The following is a 20,724-nucleotide window of genomic DNA, read 5'->3' as shown; positions in this document are numbered from 1 at the left end:
TCCATCAGACCCTCTGTATATCGGAGGTCATTCCACCCCAGACTCCTGGTGGTGACTACTACACGAAAGAGGGCAGGGGTCCCTTTGTCAACCGGCGAGGCACCCCTTGAGAAGGAAGGTAAACAACTTTACGCCCTTAGGGAAAAGGATCACGGTCGCAGCAGCGTTCTCAACGTGCATTGCCAACAACACTACCTTGTTGTCCAGCTGCGCCGATGCCCAGTGGGCCTTACTACAGGAAGGCATACAGGAGGTTCCCGAACCCCTACGTACTCGTCTCCTCCCCACTGTCACTGAGGGCAGACAGGTAACCAAAGGATTCTTAAGAATACTTCGGATTCTGCAGAAACGGCTGGTCGATCCCTGGCTCAGGGCACACTCCTGAAGAGACATGTGTGGCTACGGAACTCTGGATTCAAGCCAGAGACGCAAGCGTCACTGATAAACCCATGGAAGAATCCAACATGTTTGGGGAAGGCATTCGATGAGGCCCTCGAACCCGCAAAAAAGGAGCATGAATCCCTAAAAACACTGAATCCGATTATACAAAGACCCTCTCTAAGACCAGGATCTGGACCCAACCAGCTTTTCCGTGGCTAACGCTTCCATCAACAACAATATTCCTCGGGAAACCATTTGAATTCTACACAGGGAAATAGCGGATACACCACCCTGTATCCCCAAAGGGGTCAGCGTCGTGGCAAAGGAAGAGGCCGGAACTCTACCCCCCCAAATGCTCCCCGGCCTCAGGTTCGAAATGACCCGAAGATTCGGGTCCCCTCCCATGCCTCCCCGGTCGTGGCCCGGCTAACATTGTTTCTTCAGGCATGGGAGGGAATAACTACAGACCAGTGGGAGCTAAAGACTGTGGCCCATGGGTAGTGTATAGAGTTCAACCGGTCCCTAACATTCAGACCTCCACAAGCAAGACGACTGACACCAGACCATTCGCATTCTTCTGCAGGAAGTCGATACACTACAGGAGAAAGGAGCCATTGAAATCGTACCTCTGGCACAGGTAAAAGAAGGTATTTATTCAGTGTACTTGCTTGTACCCAAAAAGGATCTAACCATGTGCCCTGTTTTAAATCTGTGCCCAGTGAACAAATTTGTAAAGCCACGAAAGTTCTGCATGGTCACACTACAGGAAGTAATTCCACTGCTATCACAGGGGGATTACGTGGCACCACTGGACATGAAAGATGCATACTTTCATATTTCAAAGTTGCCAGCGCACAGAAAATACCTCAGATTTATGATGCAAAACCAGCATTATCAGTTCAAAGTACTACCCTCGGCATAGCAGCTGCACCAAGGGTATTTACAAAAGTACTAGCGGTGGCAGCAACACATCTGCATAGGCAATCCATCCCGGTATACCCTTACCTCGACGACTGGCTCATAACAGGGGACTCTTATGAAACATGTCTGTCAAATACCCAAAAGACGATAGATCTTTTATTCAGTCTGGGATTCTCTATCAACAAGAAATTCAGCCTAGACCCCAGTCAGGTCAAACAGTTCCTAGGAGCTCTAATTCGAACAAAGGACGGCCTCGTCTTCCCCTCTGAGAGGGTCCAAAACATGTTTCAGATCCCTCAATACGTAGCCAGTCGAGAGGTGACTGTACGCAAGGCTATGCGACTGCTAGGAATGATGGCGTCCTGTATCTACTTGGTTCCTCACGCACGCCAGTGCATGCGCCCAATGCAAGAGTGGCTCAACAGCCAGTGGTATCAGGCCAGCAGAAAGTGGGATGATCTAGTGGTCGTTTCACCGGCCCTCATTTTCTCGCTACAGTGGTGGTCGAGGGACAACCTCTTCAAAGAGAAATCCTTTACCACCCCTGCAGTCGAAGCCACTCTAAACACAGAGATGTCTCTTACAGGGTGGGGAGCTCATAGCATCCAACCACATAAACCTGTTGGAACTGTTGGCAGTGTTCAAAGCACTGAAAGCTTTCCAGACACAACTGCAGGGGAAGACGATCCTAATCCTCACAAAGCACCATGGCCATGTACTATCTGAACAAATCAGGGGGCACTCATTCTCTAGGGCTGTCCAAACTGTCCCAGAACATTTGGAAGTGGTCTCTCAAATGCAACATGTTCATGTTATCACAACATGTTCCAGGGCAACTCAATCTTCTGGCAGACGTACTCAGCAGAGATTTTCTGTTGCCCAGGGAGTACGAATGGCGATTACACACAGACATCGTCTCAAGATTTCGCAGAATGGGGCTTCCCAGAGATAGATTTGTTTCCAACTCTGGAGAACGCTCAATGCCAAGATTACGCCTTCATGTACCCCCAGACCCGTTCCAAGGGAAACAGACTCTGGATAACATGGTCAGGGAAATTTGTCTATGCTTTACCTCCTCCCCCCCCCCCCCCGACTCCCCTTCTCAACAAGATCGTTCGTAAGATGTACCAGGAACCAGTCGTGCTGATACTGATGGCCCCCATGTGGGCCCGCCAACCCTGGTTCGCTCATCTGATGGAGATGTCCCTATCGCCTCCAGTCAAACTGCCTTGCCTGTACAACATGTTGCAAGACGGAGGGGAGACGCTTCACCCATCCCCGCAGACATTGAACTTCGCGGCCTGGCTCCTGAGGTCATAGTTTGGACACCTACAACTCCCTCAGAGATGTATGGACATTCTCTGGGAAGCAAGAAAACTGAACACCAGATACTGCTGTTCCGGTGAATGGAAACGGTTTGTCATCTGGTGCAAATCAAAGAGCATTAACCCGATTAACTGCTGTCCCACACACATTGTTTTATAGGTAACTCATTTACTTGACTCGGGCCTGGTCTTTAACTCCATAAAGGTGCACCTAGCTCACTGTTAGCCTACACTACATCACAACAGAGTGTCATGGTGGACGATAGCAGTTATTAAAGCTTTCATGGAGGGAGTGAAGAGAATTCACCCTCCCATTTCTAAACCGGCACCCGGATGGGACCTAAACATGGTGTTGACTAGGCTTATGGGGGCTCCCTTTGAGCCCATGCACAAGGCAAGTCTTAAAGACCTCACCTATAAGACTGCTTTTTTGATAGCCATTACCTTCATTAGGTGAGTAAGTGAAATACAAGCGCTCTCAATCCTAGATCCCTTTTTAACAGTTCACAAAGAAAAGGTGGTTCTGCACACTCGCCCTAGGTTTGCGCCTAAATTAATTTCCAAGTTCCATGTGAACCAATCAATAGAACTACCAACTTTCTTTCAGAATCCTTCAAGCCTGGGAGAAAGAACCCTGCACACACTGGATGTACGCAGAGCTTTCATGCTCTACATGGAAAGAACTCGACCACTTGGAAAGACTATTCAGTTTTTCGTTTCGGTGGCGGCAGGAAGAGGAGACGCAGTCTCCAAATCCACTATCTCTAGGTGGATTGTTAAATGCATCGCACTCTGCTACACTCTTGCTAAGAGAGAGCTGGCCTTCAAGCCTAGAGCACATTTCACTCGGCACTGCGGCGTCCATAGCATTCATTGCAAGGGCGCGGGTGTTGGCGTCCCGCGAAGGGTGTTTCATTAGCCCAGGAGGGCCACCGTACTGCCGGAGGGGAGGCCACGCCCCCTCCCTATTTCTTCTCCTTATCATCCCCGCAGGGCAGGAAGCCCGCGGGGGAGCAAGGGCGCGGGTGTTGGCGTCCCGCGAAGGGTGTTTCATTAGCCCAGGAGGGCCACCGTACTGCCGGAGGGGAGGCCACGCCCCCTCCCTATTTCTTCTCCTTATCATCCCCGAAGGGCAGGAAGCCCGCGGGGGAGCAAGGGCGCGGGTGTTGGCGTCCCGCGAAGGGTGTTTCATTAGCCCAGGAGGGCCACCGTACTGCCGGAGGGGAGGCCACGCCCCCTCCCTATTTCTTCTCCTTATCATCCCCGCAGGGCAGGAAGCCCGCGGGGGAGCAAGGGCGCGGGTGTTGGCGTCCCGCGAAGGGTGTTTGCGGTCCCGTGGAGGTGTACCTTCAGGACTTCAGGACTTAGTCACTCTGACCTTAAGGCGGTGCAAGGACGCAGTGTTCAGGAGGTGAAGAGGAAGGCCCGGCCGCCTGGAGAAAAAGGGTGAAAGTAAGTGTTGGCGAGGGACTGCAAGAGGAGTTGTTGTCTGTTCTGGACATAGGGGCTGAAAACTGGTGAAAACTGGTGTGGACCAACCAAACCCGTAATGTCACTCCTCAAGTCCCTCAGATCCTTGAAAGCCCATGGCCCCCCTAGGAAACCCCCCCCCTCCGTCACCAGCGCTCTCACCCTTCCACCTTCCTCCTTTTTGCTCAGAGGTCCATCTCGCCCGCCAAAAGAGTGGCCCTATCTCCAAGCGGAAGGTCCTGGCTGTGAAGAGGTCCCACGCCCGGGATCAGAAGGGAGTGCCAGTCAAAGCCCTAAATCTGGATGGACAAAACTCTGTTCTAGTACATGCGGGTGAGCACTTTACTTATTCCCCCGAACCCCCACTAGAGTTGAAAGAAGGGGGTTGTCGGTCACCGCAGGGGAACAGTATAGTCGCAGGTCAAGGGATCAGGGAAGGCCCAATACCTATCAACCTTGGCAGTCTGTCTGATCCTTGTGAAGGAGGGGAATGTACCTTTGAGCCTCAGGCTACCACAGACTCCATCGGAGGAAGACCTAGCTCGCTGTTCCACCCGTCCGCCGCAGTTGTGCTTTCTCCCCATGTTTCCACCTTGAGTGTCAGCCTCCCCAAGGTGTTATCCTTTTCTGGAATTCTTGGTCCCGGAACGGAGATGTCGGAGTCCAATGAGGAAGTCACTGCAGGAATTGGAGCACTAGTCAGCAGATGTCCCTCAGCTTGCTCCTCTCCTACCAGCAAGATCAGGGCCTCCACCCCGCCATCTGGCTCTAACATTCGTGCCAGCCCGGGAAAGACTCCCTCCAACTCTGCTCTGGCCAGCCCAACTGCGGGGGGCAGCCCTTCGCTTGACGATGTTCTTGTATGGAACCTCCCCCTGGGCAATATAAGTTTCGGGAGTGTACCTTTGTCTACGGTGCGCCTATTGGCTAGCCCCTCTCTTCATCCATCCCCACTCAAGGTGTCCAAACAACCAAACTGTGAAACCCCCCCCGGCGGTAGGGCCGGTTATCAACCCATCAGTCGAGGTGGACATGTCACTCGGGGGGTGTAAGTGTAATCAAGTTTTGGCAGAGTTGGCTGCTATTAGAAATCTGCTTACAACACTAATAGCCATTCAGGGGAAGGGGAAAGGGGAGGGGGAGTCTTTTTCCACCCCAATTGTTTGTAAGGGTCTCTCTGACTTTTCTTTGGCACACCCTAAGAACCTCGACCCTCCTTGTCCCGAGACTATAGCCCCAACTTCTTCTGGCCCTAGCCTGTTGTCTGGGATGATATATTCGGTCTTTGAAAAAGCTCCCAGGGTAGGGGGATCCAAGCATAGTGAACCCAGTGGGGCGGTAGAATCTGCCCCAAATCCAGTAGGTTCAATAAGCCCTCATCATGGGGGGATGATCGACTGTGGTCAACGACACAGAGACGGTCCATCTCAGCCTCCTGTTCAAGGCCAGACTGGTCGAGCTACAGTGCATCTCCACAGGGTACCAAAAATGGAAAGGAATTTGTTGGAGTCCAGGGAGTCCCTCGTAAATAAAAGCGTTCACTGGTTACGATCCGTGAGAGGTTGTTCCTTTGTGTCCAGGGAATCCTTGGTGGGCTGTCGGAGAATGGCCAGTTTGGGCAATAGCTCAATGGACATAGTGGAACTGGCCTTCTCTGACTGGAGACTGGCGAGTAGGGTCCTGGGTCAATGGCGGGGGACGGGAGGGACGCCCGGGAGCGGAATTGTAATCAGCCCACACTTATATCTAGGCTCTAAATATCCCTTGAGGCCAGTCAGGAGGCCCCTCCCCCTGTCTGGGGCAAACCTCACTCCCCTGGGCCGTGTTCGGTTAGGCTTTTTGGGGGCCAGGCCCTGGCATGGGGAGTTATTCAGAGGGTGATGTGGTCCTATGTTTCTCCTTTTTGTTCCCTTATCTTGTATGGAACTGCATTTTTATGAAATTGTAACTTGGATCTGTGTAATAATGTGTATCTCTGTCGTTTAATGGCTGTTTTTATACAACCGAATAAACATGTTTGCTGCTGCTGCTGCATTCATTGCAAATGTTCCCCTTGAGTCCATTTGCAAAGCGGAAACGTAGAGTTCTGCACAACCCTTAACAAAACCCTATTGCCTAGGCCCTCATTCTAGGGCTTATTCTCATGTGGGACAGGCAGTACTAAGACATCTTTGCACTACTGTTCCTTCTCACAACCCACCTCCAACTCCAGGTACTGCTCGCCAGTCTATGCACAGCATGTGGTACTAAGCAGATTAACAAACATCAGAAGACATGCATTACTTAACGTAAAAGCATTTCTGATGGTTGTATCTGCTTAGACTCGCATGCGCTCACCCTTCCTCCCTGCTCGGACGGAAGGAACATGGACTTCATTCCACTTTCTCTCTTTTCTGTACTCGCTCACGATAGTCGCAAGGTTTCTCCTAGGCAGAAAAAATACAATTTGAGGGACATTGACGCGTGAGGGATCTTGGGTACACTACATGTCACGTAGGGATAGTGTTGCAGGCACGCCCATGCCCATGTCGATGTCCCCTTTTGATTCTCGAAAGACGAGATGCAATACTCTACGGTTACCACTGGATGTCGGACCATATGCACAGCATGTGAATCTAAGCAGATAAAACCATCAAATGCTTTTACAGTAAGTAATGTATGTCGTCTGATTTTAAATGCAAGTGGGTGTGAGAAGGAAGGGGAAGGTTTGAAGGGGATACAAGGGGGATGGGAGATGAGGAGAGAGGTAGAAAGTCAAGGGGGGGGGAGAGTGAAGAAGGGCTTTCAAGGAGGTGCGGAAGGAGGTGTAGGTGGGGCTGGAGCAGATATAGAGGTAAGGAGTTCCAGTGTAGGGGGGCCAAGAGCTGAAAGGAACGGGGGTGTGAAGAGGCACATGGTGACGGGGGTACAGTGAGTAAGAAGAAGTCAGCATAGAGGAGAGAACGCGAGGGAGTGTAAAATGAATATCTTCCACCTCTTCCATTTTCATGTTTGTCAAGGTGGCTATGGCCTCCATGAGGGGCGCATTTTCCTCATTGTGGGGTTGGCATGTACATGCAGGAGAAGGCCCAATTTCTATGCACACTGTTCCCCCGCCCACCCTTAATGGTCGTTATCAGATCGAGGACATATCTATTTTGAAGGACCATGACCCTTATTGCTCTCAGCTTTTTCCCTTGTTGCAGACAAACTGTAAAGGATTTTAATGCATTATCTCCCGTCAGGTTATTTGCAACCATTTGGCATTGGTTCTGGATGCAACCTGGGTGTAACGGAGGTAAAGAACATTTTGAATGGATTGTGTCCTCCCACGTACTGCTCTACCGAATGAAAGTCACTTTCCCAGGTAAGTCTGCCTCCAAGGCAGGGTGGGAGGATTTTTGCCTCCAGATGTTAAGAATATTTGAGAATTCTGCTTCTCACGCCGTGTCCAAAGAGCCCAAGAAGGCCCATGACCACATCGTGCCTCGTAAGGCTGAGAAGGTGTTGATCAAGGTGACGCCTCACGCGCTCACGAACCCGGGCTTAAAGCCTTAGACCCCTCTAGTAGAATAGAAGCCTCTGGACAAGGAAAAGTCTAGGCCTCATTCCTGTCATTCCATCATGGGTCGAGTTCTTCAAAACTGTCTACTGAGCCAGTAAAGGTGTTTCAACCTCTTCAGAAAGAAAGACTTTATTAAATCTGTCATCCATTTTTGAGGATGAGTCTTCTGACCAAGACACCCCTCCTTTTGGGATTGAGATTGGGACCCCAAATGTTCCTGATGCTCTCATTTCAGAAGTCTAGGATGGAACACTTGATAAACTCTTTGAGATGCATGTGGCCTTGATGCATCTCATGAGGTCTATGTTTGCTAGATCGGAACTGATAGTGCAGGGGCCACTTACATGTCCCTTATGAATAGGGTTACAGATTATCTGGGATTGGGCAGGCCTGCCACAGTTTACTAGCAGGGTGACCTTACTGATATTTTAGTTTAGAGTCCTCAAAGGGATTCTATTTTGCTATTCCATACTGCTGTAAAGAGTAGAGTAATGGCCAATTGGGAAGCCCCAGATACCAACCCTGCAGTGAGTAAAAAAAAAAACTCACCAGAAAGTGTAAAGCTGCGAAACACATCCCCGAAGGAGAGGAAAGGGATGGTTTCTTACATCATTAAGGAAAGAAAGGAGGCAATGTGCGAGTCTCTGTAGTCTGGACTTGATTCTGCCGACAGTTTCAGTACGGCTATGGCAGCCAGTACTGCTTTGTGCAGTTTTTCATTGTTTGCATAAATCCTCAAGGGAGGGGTCGGTCCTTTTGATATTAATCTTTTGGAAGGACAAGGGGCAAGGCCAACCAAAGGGGACAGACATTTCCTCGAGCTGAACAAGGTCGTAGTGGACAGACCTCCCAAGCAGCAGTTTCCTTGCCATCAGCTACTGCCAAAACTATACCAAAACCTCTCTTGAGGTCTTGGTCTAGAGGACTGTTGTGTGGAACAGGCTGTCAGCATTTGAAAGAATGGCAGGGCATTACTTCTGATGCTTGGGCTTTGCAAATCGTAGCCTGGTGTTCACTAATCCCTTTCTTTTGAAGGCCTCCAGACCCTCTACCAGGGAGCTACTCCCTCAAGATTCCAGATCCGTTAATTCTGCAGGAGATTTCCATTCTACGGGAGAAAGGTGTCCTAGAGCAGATATCTGTGGCGGGCAGGAACCTGGGCGGCACTCCCCTTAGTTTTTGATCTCCTCAAGAAAGGAAAGACAGAATTGGAAATGATGTTGGACTTGAGATGCTTGAACAATTCCTCAGGAAGGACAAGTTCAAAATAGTCACTTTCTCAAATCCTTCAAGCCAAAAGCACAGGAAGCACCTGGGGAAAGCCGTGCCACTTGAGGTGAGGCCTCAACACATTCGGCAGATGGTCATTACGTTTTAGAATGCCCTACGTCTACCATCCCTCGACTTTGAGGTTGCTCGGTCTCATGGTGTTAGGAAATATTTCCATTCAAGGGTAATTTTCCCTCCAGTTGTGAACCCCCCCCTACTTTTTGCTGTTGTCTGACCATCCTAGCCTGATTTTTACCAGTGGAGCCTAGCCTTCTGTTATACTCCGCTGGGCTTTTGCTCATTTTGTTATGGGAAAACTCACATGCCCTTAAGACTGTCAGTACTGGGAGACTTTGTTTCCCTTAGTCTTTCACTTTGTTGCTATTCTGTAGTAACATTTTAACAGTGCACAAAGTACCTTACAGTACAGTGCGCTGGGGTCCCTTTTTCATTTTTAAGGCCCTAGACACCCTCGAAGGATTTTTGGTGAATGTACAAGTGTGCCCTGGACAGAGCTGGTGGCAGCTGTTACTTTCTATGTATTTTTGACTCTTTTCTATGGTCAAACTGCATTTACTGTGTTTGGCCCAGGACAGTGGCCAGTGCCTAAAATGGCCATGCCACAAGGTCCTTTGTTCTGGCCTTCGGCCATCTTGTCCCTTTGCCTTCCCCAGGTTGAGCCGACCCAGCAAATTCCTTATTTGGTCATGCAGACCCCGGCGCAAACTGAAGCTTTTGCAGGCTTCTGCATGCCTTGTGTTTTGTGCCTCCGGATGTGAGCTGGAGCTGTCGAGTTCCAATAAACCTCCTGGGTGCCAGGATGTTTGGTGTGCTGGGATGACTGGGACCACCGTGGTCTGTGATTCGTCCACCTCTGGGATGGCTACATGCAAGCAGATCTTATTGGTTTCTCTTAGTTTTGGCGCGAAAGAGATTTTGGATCAGAAAAGGTACCTTACACCCATTCCAAGTCGATCTTCTGACTTCACACCAAACTTAGTAAAGGAGCCAAGTATCCTCAACCGAAGAAGCAGATCTGTGGAACTGCTGGTGACCTGCTGGAAGGTTTGGCACCCTTTTTTCTGATCGAACCTAGAAGGCCTGCAAGGGCGCTTCGACCCATTGAAATAGTGGGACCAACGATTTTCGGCACCTCCTGCTGTACCTGTAATCAAGCCTTTGCCCTGGAATCGCTGCCGTCTTAACTTTCGACTTGAGCATTTGGAGACTCCAAGCCCTGGGTATAATTCACTCTCCCGTGAAGTTTCGTACACCTGAGATTCCTAGGTCTAGAATTAGGAGAGTATGCCTGAACACGAGCATACGCGGGAGTATGCCTGAACACGAGCATACGCGGTCCCTGTCGCCCAGCTGTGGCGACAATCTTCGTGGGTGCCTTGCTGCTGTGCCCCCCCATGTGCTCTCCGACTCGCTGCATTGGAACTGGCCTGATCCCTTCACCAGGAGTGGAGAAATCTCCACTGTCCTGCCACAGAATAAATTCCGGATCGCAGCCCCTGAAAGCTGCAGAGCCGCGCAACTGCAGGATTCGAAACTGAACAATCAGGACTGGCTAAGTTTGTTCCGAGTGCGCAGAGGGTCGGTAAGTACTGGCATCTCTTACTTGTGGCCCCTGGCGCATCCATAGATATTTACGCAAAAGTGTACCCTGAGGACCACTCTTCTTTATCAAGGTTGCCTGTGCTACCAAGCTATTCCCAATTCTTGGATCCTGCTCTGCCCTCTTGGGGAGACCATCCTTGAATAGTGGGAAATTATTCTTCACTAGCTCACCCACCTTTTGAGTCGCTACAGCCCCTTGAAGAGACCCCGTTTTGAACTAAACTGCACGACTGCATGCACCAGCACCGAATGTACTTTTGAGCTCAAGGCTCCACTCATCTTAGGGACTGGACTGCCAATTGAGTTAGGTTTTGAATTGTGAAGGACTACCTAAAAGATATTCACACTGTGACCCTTTCTTTGCAGGTTGTGGCTCTCTACTGTGTAATATCCATTTAGGCCACTAGTTACTGTATATATGTTACATAGTTCATGTTGTGTTGGTTGTGTTAATACTGCTGATTTACTTTGTGTTTGATTTAAGAGGCCTTTAATAAATATATATGTAGTTTTAATATATACACCTGACAGAGTAATTTGTGGTGTTTAATGTGTGTGCTCATTGTTGGCTTTTGATCACCCTCACCCCTTCTGAGACCTAGTCTTGACCGCCGCCAATGCTACCTTGATTGGTCTGGCTTGTCCAGTAGGTTACCCTGTTCCAAGGAACTAGGCTGGCCTTCTGAACCTCTGTTCACCAGGTCAGTTCAGAAATCCATCTCAACACATGGCACCCTGAATTTTTCTGGTGCCAGATGCCCGTTTGAGAATGTGGTCTCTCCAGTGGGCCATTTGGTCTCAGTTCTCCGGCAGAATGACGTACCTACTTCAGGCCCTGCGCAAGGTTGTGCAGGAACTCCTATGGTGAGCCTGCGAGGAGTACATACTGAAGGAGTAACCTTTTTGGCAACCATGGCCGGAGATAACTGTAGTTACAGACTCTTGCCTCACAGGTTGTGGAGCCCACGCCAGTGATCTATCAGCGGTTGTTGGTCTTCATCGGAGTCCAAACTACACAACCTTTTTAGCACTGAGGGCAATCGAACTAGCGCCAATGGCTTTTCTGCCCCCTAATGTGGAAAGAATGTCCTGATAATGACTGTGAACACAGTGGCCATACACTGCCTCAACAAGAGAGCAGGCGTAGGGCCACTGCGTAAAGAGGCAATGCAGCTCTGTTTTTGTGCACTGTAGGAAGGAATCTCTCGTGGCCGTTCACCTAGCCGGAGTAGAGAAAATGGCGTCGGGAGTTCTCAGCAGGCAGAGTACAGTCTCCCACGAGTGGAAGCTAGCTCAGGAAGTCCTTCAAAAGATCTTCGCCCTTTGGGGAACCCCTCAAGTGGCTCTGTTCGCATCCACTGTCAACAGAAGTGTGACCTGTTCTGCTCCAGGGAATTTCCTCAGAGTTTGTAATGGATTGGGAATCTCCACGCCTGTGCGCATTTCCTCCAGTCCCAGTCATTCCTCACGTCATCAGGAAGTTGAGGAAGTTCGGGAAAACCATTATCCTGATTACTGCTGATTGGGCCAGGAGGAAGTGATACCTGGAACTTCTGGATATATCCACCTGCCCTCCAATTCGTCTTCCCTCTAAAGAGAGGACCTTCTCTCGCAAGAGAGTTTGCGTTCTTCACTCAGAGACTAGGACTCTATAAACCTTCATTCCTGGTATTTGAAAGGTTGCGATACAAAGATTTGGACCTCTCGGAAGACGTAATGGAAGTGTTTTCGTCTAGAAGACCAGCAACAAAGTCTCTGTACCGTTGCCCTTGAAATAGGTTTTGCAGCTGGTGCAGAGCTTAGAATGTAGCTCCTTTTTTGCTTACGACACACCAGTGGTGATGTCCTTATTGCTTCATTTGGCCTATCAGGGACTTAAGGTTGCCACTGCAAAAGGCTATCCAGCAGCACAATCTATTCTTAAGCACTTGCCAGAGCAGGTATCCTATTTTAAGATCCCTATTGTAGACCAATTTTACTAATGTGTTCCCACAGTCCCTTTCATTATGCCAGTTAGGGACCTGAACCTGGTGCTGAAATTACTCATCAGTGCTCCTTTTTAAGCCTCTTAATTCATGTCCTCCAAGGATGTTGACCCTCAAACCTGTTTAATGCCCATTACATCGGCGTGTAGAGTCGGCGAATTGCAGGCTTTTTCATGTAAGCCTTCCTTTACCACCTTTTAGAAGAAGGTTGTTTTGAGAGTCCGCCCTACCTTTCTACCAAAGGTAGTTTCAGAATTTCATCTAACTAAAAAAATTGAACTTCCTACTTTTTACCCACTACTGCATCCCTTTAATGAGGAAGAGGGACTACATCGTTTTGAGCTTTTACATTTCCAGGCTGGTGAAGCTTAGGCACGACGAGTAACATTTTATGGGTTACGCAGGTCATAAGCTAGGACTGGCTGTCACAAACCAAACCAAATCTTGTCCCGCTGGATTATACTTTACATATGAGTGCTACAGTTTAGCAAGTAGATGTTCCTCTTGGTTTATGAGCCCACTCAACTAGCGGTGTGATCACTTCATCAGTTTTACATCTGTGCTGCTGCCACTTGTTCCTCTCTGTACACATTTACAAAATAATAATGCTGTGGCTCTGCGTTTGGACAGGAGGCAAAATTTGGGAAGGCTGTTTTACAGTATTAATGAATTCTTGTTCCCACCTCCTACATCATACTGCTTTGGGAGTGTCAAAGATGAGGAATACGTGGGAGGACACAATCCATTTGATGAATGAATTACTTAACCCTGGTAATGTTCTTTCGATTGGATGGTTCTCCCAATACTCCTACGTCCTGTCCCTTTTCCTTCATTCTTGTGGGACATTCCGTCCTTCGGGACCAGGGCGCTTTTAAATCATCAAAAAATGTACTTTTTTGTTTGGTCCTTTTTATTTTTACGAGGCCCACAGCACGTGACCGAAGCCCTACCTTCCGGAGCGCATCGTCCTTCTGTCCTTTTCTTGTCTGGGTCGGACGCACTTGCATCACAGGGAATATTTTTCTTTTTGTTCCTTCATTTCTGCTCCAGTTCCATGGTCATCTCTTCCTCCTTCTATGCCGGAGCCTCTGGGATTTGTGTCGTGTCCATCCTGCAAACGCTGGTTTGCGAGGGCGGCTCTCCATTCTCTTTGCCTGGAGTGCTTAGGCCCGGAACACCATTGGTACTCGTGCTTCTACTGCGACTCCCTCTCCATTCGGGCACTCCAGCTTCAGTTTGTCAAGTGGGAGGTGGTGTTTCAGTGCGTTCCTCTACCACATTTACAGATGTTAAGTGAAGTAAAAAGGAAATGTCCGGTAACGGTAAAGTTTGTTCCTTTTCGGGGCACCCCAGCCAGGGGTCTCCTTCCTGGGGTCTTCTGGGTCTGGGAGGGGCTAAGTGGCTCTGGTACCATGGTTCTTCCTGAGGTGTCCTCCAAGTGGGCTGCCAAAACTGGTACCTATTCAGAGGTTCCCCTTTTAGGGCCTAATGCTTGGACCAGTTCTTCTGGTGCTGTTACCGGGGGTCAGCCCTAAGGTTTCCACATCTGGAACTAAGTGTACCAAGTCTCTGCTCGAGGTTCCTGTCAAGGTGACTAAAAGTACTGTGGTTATCCCCGAGGTTCCCCTTCTTGGGGCTATATCTCATACCGGCAAGATTGAGGGGCTCCCTTCGAGGGCTCTGGCTTCAGGGAGTGACCTGAAGCCACCCCCACTCAGTCATGTGGTGGAACTAATCCTGCTGAGGAGGCAAAGAAGCGGGTCAGACACCATAAGTCTTCCAGTACCGGCTCCACCGAGATTACCTCATTTGGGGCTAATTTGTCAACAGTCCCCAAGGTCTCAAACACTCCAGATCTGCTCGTCCCGGCTCTACCGAGGTTCCTTGTTTCCTTGAAGCACTTGTGTATAGGCGCGTTACAAATGCCATATCATATCAAGGCTGAAATAGAGCATAAGACCCCTGACTCCCCTGTGGGCACAACGGCCTCACTGACACCCGTGGTCCACGGTGGCCAATTTGACTACCTCTTACACCAATTTTCACCGCAGCTGGTGCTGAGGGGCCTGTTTTTTGGGGCAGAGCAACCTTTTCCACATGTTGTGGATAATCATCCGTTCCGCCCTCCAATGGATTGGCGTGCTTGGACTCCACTGCCACATACAATCTCGCCCCCTTCTGCGTCTGTGATCTATGTGGTTCCAGTTGGTGGGGGACCATCCTGGCAATCCTCCTCTTTGCGATACTGGGGGTATGCCCTTCCCGAGCGGCCACTGCCCACTCCAGCGCCTAGGAGGCATTTTTTGGCAAGTTTCAGATGCTGATGCATTCTGATCCCATGAAGGCGTACTTTAAGAATTTGTTTAAAGAAATGTATCCTAAGCCGCCTGAACCGGACCCTGCTCCGACAATGCCTATGCAGGTTCTGATAGTGCCACCTCCTCCACCTCTCCCTGTGGGGGCCCCTCCTCCTCTGCCTCCACTTTCCCCTGTGGAAAAGACTCGGGTTGCCATGCCAAGAACTCCTTTGGGCCACGTGCAGCAGATCAGACTCGCCTCGCTGGATGAGTACCAAGCGGACCAGGACGGCGATGCCCCGCTATATTGGAGATTTTCACGACTGGGTGCTGGATATGATGGCTCTGCTAGACATTGCAATACCCGAGCCCCCAGCTCCACAAGAGGGGTTACTTTCTGGAGCCTTCACTCTGTGGATACGGAAGCGCACCGGCCTGCTCCTTCAAGGACATCCTGGCCGAGGCCTGTAATGCCTGGGGGGGGGGGGGGGGGGACCTCATTCCGGGCAGCACCTAAACAAGAAAATTGACGTTCGCTACAAGCTTCACGCGTCTGAGGACATATCCTTGGCGGCATGCCCGCTCCCCTCTTCGGTGATGGCAGCAGCTACATTCCAGTCAAAGCCAGCCTCTACATCCTCCACTGCAGCGTCTCGGATCCTGTTCAAGGAAGCCAAGCTTCTTGATACCATTGGGGGGGGGAGGGGTTTTCCAATTCGGCTCTTCAGCTGTGACAGGCTAATACTGAGCTTATCCTGGCGGCTGCCAATGTCAAGCTGTGGAAGGAGCTTGCCGAGTTCTAGGAATGTATTCCTCTTGATAGGCTCGACGACTTCAGTGGCGGCTTGTTTGACGCCAGGTTTATGGTCTGGGTAGACCTCTCCCGCCAAGCGTGGCTTCATGATATGAAGTTTTTGAAAGAAGGTCAGGACACAGTGCTTGATCTCTCCTTCGAGGGTAAAGAACTGTTCCACTCCTCCATGGATGAGGAACTCATAAAGACCAAGGCAAGCACTCAAACTGCCGAGTCATTGCCAAACCTTGTGAAAACGCCAGCGAAGGAACCTTCTACTCAGAGGTTGGGCTCTCAGACTAGGTCCTTCTCTGGTTTCAGAGGCTTTCAGGACTGCCATTCGTGCCGTGCTGAAGCTCCAGTTGGCGGCCCCTGCCGTGAACCGCAAAATGCTCTTAAACATCAAAAGACGAGGTTGTAATTATTCACATACAAAAGAAATAACATTCAAAAACAATCTCCATTTGAACTGTACCAACTTTTAGTCAATGTTCACAAAATTATTAAATCTATGTACAATTGGAAAAAAATGAGCTCTCGAAAGGTCTGCACATTCTGTTTTTTCCAAGTTCAATGGTGTAAACTCACCAAGTAGACTTGGGTGCTACTAAAGACCACAGTGAGCCATTTCGGTTTAGGTTGACTATAGCACATGTGAAAATATGCATCCTTGAAGCTTACTTGTAATATACAATAATTGTTATGAGTGTTACGAAAACAAACTTGAAAAATTGAAGTAGATTTTTAAATAAATATGCAAACGGCTAAAACTATGAACAAATTCCCCATGCTAGACAGACATTCCACTTGCTAAACTAGTCCCATTGTTATAACAAAGGGAACTTGCATTCAACAAGAAATGCAGTCCCTGTATTTATTTTATATTAAAAGGGAAAGCGTCACAAATTACTCCTTTATTTCAATTACAAAAAGATACATGATCGAATATGAAAATAAACTGTCTCCAAATCTCAGACAGTAATAAATTCACAATTTACAATGCATACAGGAGTCCGAGTCAGCAACTCTTGTACAAAAAAAATAAATTCATTGAACTAATATTAAAATCCAATTTTCAAAATCGATGCAAAACAGATTTTTCCAAGATGGAATTAATTCAATTAGTCGAGCCTCTTAAAGCTACATTACAACTTTCAATGTCCAAAAACCAATCTCCTCAAATTGATCGCAAATCGCAGTCTCTGTTCCACAATGCTTTTCTGAATGTTTGCAGAAACAGAACATTTCTTCAAATCAGGAGAAATGAATTTGTTGAACACCAGAAATCTGTTGATAGGACTTTGTATAGACCGATAGGACTTTGTATAGACCATCACATTCTGCTGTCCATCTGTTATTAAACCGGCTGGTAACTGGTTAGTGAAGGATTCCCCGGTCAGCTCATACCCAAGACCATCCGTCTGAACGGGCCCACCTATGCCCTTTTCACCTTTCATTGCCTTTCTGGAGATACAGCTTTAATGGTTCCACGTAGCTATCAAAGCCCAAGGTGGACATGGAGAAGAGAATGTCTTCGCCATTGATGGTCTTCCGCTTCTCCTGGTGACACCGCTCACTCGCTTCAGACGTTATGAAGCTGATGAACTCACTCACACACTCCTTGGCGTCCTTTGCAATTTTTCCAGTCTGTGGTATAGCATTTTTCATAATCCTTGCAACATTTGCAATGTCAGGGTAGATGTCCTGCTCTCTGAAACTCTCTTGATACGTTTGTGTCATCAGGATCATTCAGGCTGTCTTCGGTGTCTTCATGAGGTGCTATTACGTAGTGACTGCCACCAATATACTCTCCAGCATTTCCTAACTGGGACGGGTCTGCTGTAGAGCTGGCACCATCCATCACAACAGGGACAAACTCCATCTCAGTTGACACTCTTCACACGTTCTATGGATAGGTAACCACTGCACTGGTTACCCTGGCCCCCCTTACGGTCTAGACCACCTCCGCTGCGGCCCTGGTTGGTTCGCTCCTCCGATCGGCTTTTTGGTTGGACAGAAAATGGCTGTGAAGGAGCCAGTCCCAGCGCGGAGCAGCGCTTCCGGGCATGGCCCCCCTCCCGCTGGCGCCGCTGCCGAGCCGCCTCCCTCAACATATTTGAGTCTATGGCCACTACTGAACTTAAGTAACTTTTCTTGGAAGGTGGCCATTTTGATTGCAGTAACATCTGCAAGACGAATAAGTGAGCTTCAGACTCTGTGTCGAACATCCGTTACTAACTTTCCACAAGGATAAGGTTGTGCTTTTCACTCACCCTTGCTTCCTAAAGTGGTTTCTGAATTCCATTTAAACCAGTCCATATCTTTACCAGTCTTCTTCCCAAACCCAGTTTCTGAGGCCGATAGAGTTCTGCACAACCTAGACGTCAGACGAGCTATAATAATAATAATAATAATTGGCACTTATATAGCGCTACGAACCCTCAGGTATCTGAGCGCTGCTTATTATTACCCACGCTGTGCGGTGCTCTTATCGACCTCGGAAGGATGAAAGGCTGAGTTTGGCCCTGCCGGGATTCGAACCTGCGTTAGCAGGCTCGGCACGGATGTCAAAGCGAGCGCTCTACTCGCTGTGCCACTTGACAGGCTTGCTATGAAGTTCTACCTTGATGGAACGAGAGGACTCAGAAGCGCCTCACAACTCTGTTAAGTTTGTTGACCCTAAGGGGGGAAACCGGCCTCACAGGCATCGATCTCGCGTTGAATTGCTTCATGCATTTCCGAGGCCTTCAAGGTTCAAAGCATTCCACCACCAAAGGGCATTCATGCATATCTAGTCCGTGGCAAAGGGGCTGCTGTTGCCTTCCAAAAATACGTCCCTTGGGAGTCCATTGCCAAGGCGGCTACGTGGGCCTCCCCATCAAGTATCCTTTTCCCTCCAAATGAGCTCACTGCACTGTGTAACCGGAGCAGGCCCCAGTTTGTGCCCAATCCATCGCCACTAACCTACCTGTGCTCCCTTGACCCCCCCCCGCCCCTCAAAGTCGCAGCTCACCAAGACCATGCCCCACTAATTCTTTGGTGCAGATACATATGTATTTGCTGAAGTTCCATACAAGAGGCGAACATTGCATCTATAGATTTGTTACCAGATTTGACCCATATGTATGTGTTGAAGCTCCCTGTAAGAGGCGAACTTCCCATTCATGTATATACTTGTTACTTGATTTGCACTTATTGTATTATTGTAACCTTGTCTTAAGTTGAGCGCTGAGATGCCTAAGGGCTTTGCGCGCTATACAAAAAAGAAACCAAACCATTAGCATTTTGCAGACATTACGGTCTTGCCTGGAGCTCCCAGGCCGATGCCCAGTTTGGCCAGGCAGTTAAGAATTTGTTCCAATAAGGGGATTTTCCATTCACCCGTAATACCTATAGTCGGTACTTGGGATTCTCCTACAAGTATGCAGAAAAGGGGATGGGACGTAGGAGTATGACAGTTACTCATTGTAGTGACTACCTTCCTCCTAGTCCCCTTTCGTCCATAGCCCGCCCACCATCCCCTCTAAGTATCCTCTATTGTTGCTAAATGGTCCTAGAACTGGCGATCGAAAAGGACTGAAGGCCGATGTACGGGGCAGAGCTCAGGAAGGCGGGCTTCGGTCATGTGCTGTGGCCCTTGTAAAAATAAAAGGACATGCATTTCTGACATATCAAACAATTGATAACAATTGGCAACTTGCTCTGCCAAGTTGGGGACAAACAAGTCCTCCAAAATCAGTACTGAAAGACATTCTCTTGGTGTGTGTGTGTGTGTGCTGGGTATTGCAGCTGCTCTGATGCTAATGTAAGCAGCCCGAGGGGCATCACAGGTTTCCCGGTGCTGACCTGCCGCTACATTGCATCTGTCGGACAAGGAACACCCCCTTTTCCATAGCTCCTGCTCTTCTTGCGGTGCTGACTTAATTGCCCCTTAGGGTGTGATTCCCTGCCCGCCCCCCTCGACCCTAGGTAGGACTGTGTGGCGTGGGCACAGAATCAAAAGTCTTAAGTTATGATGAGAGGCGCCACATGGGTTCCGGCCTAGCGCTTTGACAGTTTCCCTGAGTGTTTGCACCTCTTGTCATAATTTACCAAAATACAGCCAGAAAATATTGTGTATTTCGTTTTGACTAGGAGAGATCTTATTATGAAGCATTACTCAAAAATATGAAGCGTACACTGTAGGGTAGCAAGTCAATATATTTAATATTTTTGGTCTATACCAGATTTGATCATCATTACACCTGCTATGATTAGAGCAATAAAAACGTAAAATACTGTCAGATATAGAGAAAACATTCTTGCATAAGCTATAAACATGATTCCCATTTAACAAAGAAAGTACAATTCTTCATTTTAAAATACCAGCTTGAGCAATCCTGGAGTTCATGTTATGTTTGTCTAAGCTATACTATAGTATGATCAGGAGTGGAGTGACATAATAAAACACGCCGCCAGTCTCGTTATATGCAAACAGCTCAACACGCACATTTAAACTTACTATTTCTAGGCAGTGCTGTTCCGCATGCACAGTGACCACGGGACTCGCTGCTCGGACTTGCGATGACCAGCTCTTCCCAACCCCAGGATCTGGTTTGCTCTCGGCTGCCTGGCGAGGGTGTGTGTAGTAGCCTTAGTCTGTTGTGCTTTTTATATTAACACACGTGACCTAGTCCACATACACTATGCGAGTAATTTCCTTGGCCTGGAAGGAACATCTACAGTCTGCACCTGGTTGTGCGCTTAGCTTTGCAGTGCACAGATTATTTACCTATGTGAGAACTCAAGTGAAAGGTAATGTCTTTGTTTCTTGATTATTTCCATTGAAATGCATGGCCTTCCGCTCGACAAACGGGCAAGGTGCTGTTTTTCCCCTGGCCTACTTCAAATGCCATTATAATCTAATGCATTTTCTGAAGTGGTTTAAATGTGACTATTGCTTTGGACGCTTTAACCACACATGTATTTTGGTACCCTGCTTCCTGTCTATGGCTGCTTTCTGCTACGAACCCATCTAAAACAGGAAGCTTATACTTGTGGTTGGCTTAAGGGGGAAACTGTTCGCCTTTAGTTGAACCTACGGCACTTATCTGTAGCTGCTAACTCGTGCTTTTCC

The 20,724-nt window shown here is 48.7% G+C and overlaps 1 protein-coding gene and 1 pseudogene across 2 annotated transcripts in view; one reads left to right on the top strand and one right to left on the bottom strand.

The window, feature by feature from the left end:
* The window catches only part of LOC138567554 (zinc finger protein 84-like), a 440,340-nt gene that overhangs the window by 72,024 nt on the left and 347,592 nt on the right, over positions 1-20,724 (top strand). The gene's annotated exons all lie outside the window — the stretch shown is intronic.
* On the bottom strand, positions 16,741-17,674 carry LOC138566059 (nuclear transcription factor Y subunit beta pseudogene; annotated as a pseudogene).

Source organism: Ambystoma mexicanum, chromosome 2p (genome assembly GCF_040938575.1).
Source record: "Ambystoma mexicanum isolate Mex_15411 chromosome 2p, UKY_AmexF1_1, whole genome shotgun sequence".
Taxonomy (NCBI): Eukaryota; Metazoa; Chordata; class Amphibia; order Caudata; family Ambystomatidae; genus Ambystoma; species Ambystoma mexicanum.
Note: the sequence above shows the minus strand (reverse complement) of the source record. Positions and strands in the feature narration are given on the sequence as shown.